The following is a 3017-nucleotide window of genomic DNA, read 5'->3' on the forward strand; positions in this document are numbered from 1 at the left end:
ATACGACTCTCTCTCTCTCTCTCTCTCTCTCTCTCTCTCTCTCCTCTCTCTCTCTCTCTCTCTCTCTCTCTCTCTTTCTCTCTCTCTCTCTCTCTCTCTCTCTAGTGCATACACAAACGCTAAGATATTAACTAAGAAACTTTAAAGTCTTCATGGCTGGCTCAGAATACGACTCTCTCTCTCTCTCTCTCTCTCTCTCTCTCTCTCTCTCTCTCTCTCTCTATCTCACACACACACACACAAGTATATACACAACCACTAAGATATTCACTAAGAAACTTTAAAGTCTTCATGGCTATCTCAGAATACGACTCTCTCTCTCTCTCTCTCTCTCTCTCTCTCTCTCTCTCTCTCTCTCTCTATCTCACACACACACACACAAGTACATACACAACCACTAAGATATTCACTAAGAAACTTTAAAGTCTTCATGGCTATCTCAGAATACGACTCTCTCTCTCTCCTCTCTCTCTCTCTCTCTCTCTCTCTCTCTCTCTCTCTCTCACACACACACAACACACACACACACACACACACACACACGAGTACATACACAACCACTAAGATATTCACTAACAAGCTTTAAAGTCTCGATGGCTAACTCAGAATACGACTCTCTCTCTCTCTCTCTCTCTCTCTCTCTCTCTCTCTCTCTCTCTCTCTCTCTCTCTCTCTCTCTCTCTCTCTCAAGTACAGACACAAAAACTCAGATATTCATAAAGACACTTAAAACTCTTCAGGATTGATTTAAAATAAGACTCTCTCTCTCTCTCTCTCTCTCTCTCTCTCTCTCTCTCTCTCTCTCTCTCTCTCTCTCTCTCTCTCTCTCTCTCTCTTGAAGTGATTATTTTTGTATTACTATAGGATGCTAGTTGGAGAGTTATAATTAATAGTTGCTGATAGTCTGTTTAATGGCACCAGGAAAGCATTTGATTTATAAATATATAATTTGTTCTCAAATAAACTTTCTTCCTTCTCTTCCTCGTCCTACTTTTCAAAGTCCAGTTTCAAGACTATCAAATCACTCAATAGATCTTTGACTAATATCAAGAAGTAAAGTATCTTATATTGTAAATTGAAATATAAATCCCTATTTGAAGGGATTAGGATATCGTATTTCTTCATAATATATAGTTTTCTTGTTAATTCAATTGCCAATATAATTTCACTTATATAGAAAATTCCAATACTTATATTAAAAAAACATAATGATATTTAATTGTTCTCCATTTACTTATATATATGAACTTACAATTAAGAACCACTTATATCTAAAGTAACTTACATTCAAGAATAATGTCCTTAAACGTTTCCTATATTTATTCATATAACTGATAAAAGTAGGAAATATTTTGTATTCATACATATGATTTTAATAGGTAAACAAAGTAGATAAACATAAATTTTAACATAGAATTGTTGAATCATCTTCTCTTCTCTCATCAGGCGACAAAATTAAATCATCTTCCTTTCTCTCCTCAGACGAAAAAACTAAACAATTTTCCTTCCCTTCCTCAGGCTACAAAACTAATTCATTTTCCTTTCTCTCCTGAGGCAACAAAACTAAACCATTTTCCTTTCTCTCCTCTGGTGACAAAACTAAATCATCTTCTTTTCTCTCCGCAGGCGACAAAACTAAATCCTCTTCCTTTCTCTCCTCACGCTACAAAATTAAAGTATCTTCCTTTCTCTCCTTCAGGTGACAAAACTAAAATCATTTTCCTTTCTCTCTTCAGGCAACAAAACTAAACGATTTTCCTTTCTCTCCTCTGGCAACAAAACTAAATCATCTTCCTTTCTCTTCTCACGCGACAAAACTAAATCATCTTCCTTTCTCTCCTCAGGCGACAAAACTTAATCATCTTCGTTTCTCTCCTCAAGCGACAAAACTAAATCCTCTTCCTTTCTCTCCTCACACTACAAAATTAAATTATTTTAATTTCTCTCCTTCAGGTGACAAAACTAAATCATCTTCCTTTCACTCCTGTGGCGACAAAACTTAATCATCTTCCTTTCACTCCTGTGGCGACAAAACTAAGTCATCGTCCTTTCTCTCCTCAGACGACAAAAGTAAATTATCTTCTTTTCTCTCCTGAGGCGAATAAACTAAATCTTCTTCCTTTCTCTCCTCAGGCGACAAAACTAAATCATCTTCCTTTCTCTCCTCAGGCAACAAAATTAAATGATATTTTCTCTCCTCAGGATAATAAACTAAATCATCTTCCTTTCTCTCATCAGCCGACAAAATCAAGCCATCTTCCTTTATCTCCTTAGGCGACAAAACTAGATTATATTCCTTTCTCTCACCAGGCGACAAAACTAAATCATCTTCCTTTCTCTCCTCAAGCGGCAAAACTAAATTATCTACCTTTCTCTCCTCAGATGACAAAACTAAACGATTTCCTTCCTCTCCTCAGGCGACAAAACTAAATCATCTTCCTTTCTCTCCTCAGACGACAAAACTAAACGATTTTCCTTCCCTTTCCTCAGGCAACAAAACTAAATCATCTTCCTTTCTCTCCTCAGACGACAAAACTAAACGATTTTCCTTCCTTTCCTCAAGCGACAAAAACTAAATCACCTTCCTTTCTCTCCTCAGACGACAAAACTAAACGATTCTCCTTCCTCTCCTTAGGCGATAAAACTATATCATCTTCCTTTCTCTCCTCAGAAGACAAAACTAAACTATTTTCCTTCCTTTTCTCAGGCGACAAAACTAAATCATCTTCCTTTCTCTCCTCAGACGACAAAACTAAACGATTTTCCTTCCTTCCCTCAGGCAACAAAACTAAATCATCTTCTTTTGTGTCCTCAGACGACAAAACTAAACGATTTTCCTTCGTTTCCTCAGGCAACAAAACTAAATCATCTTCCTTTCTCTCCTCAGACGACAAAACTAAACGATTTTCCTTCGTTTCCTCAAGCGACAAAACTAAATCACCTTCCTTTCTCTCCTCAGACGACAAAACTAAATGATTCTCCTTCCTCTCCTTAGGCGATAAAACTATATCAGCTTT

The 3017-nt window shown here is 36.9% G+C and overlaps 1 pseudogene; it reads left to right on the forward strand.

Moving 5' to 3' along the window:
- LOC137655919 (opioid-binding protein/cell adhesion molecule homolog) overlaps window positions 1-2003 on the forward strand; it is a 61743-nt pseudogene extending 59740 nt beyond the window's left edge.
- Window positions 2004-3017: the final 1014 nt, after the last annotated feature.

This window comes from Palaemon carinicauda, chromosome 16, assembly GCF_036898095.1.
Source record: "Palaemon carinicauda isolate YSFRI2023 chromosome 16, ASM3689809v2, whole genome shotgun sequence".
Lineage (NCBI taxonomy): Eukaryota > Metazoa > Arthropoda > Malacostraca > Decapoda > Palaemonidae > Palaemon > Palaemon carinicauda.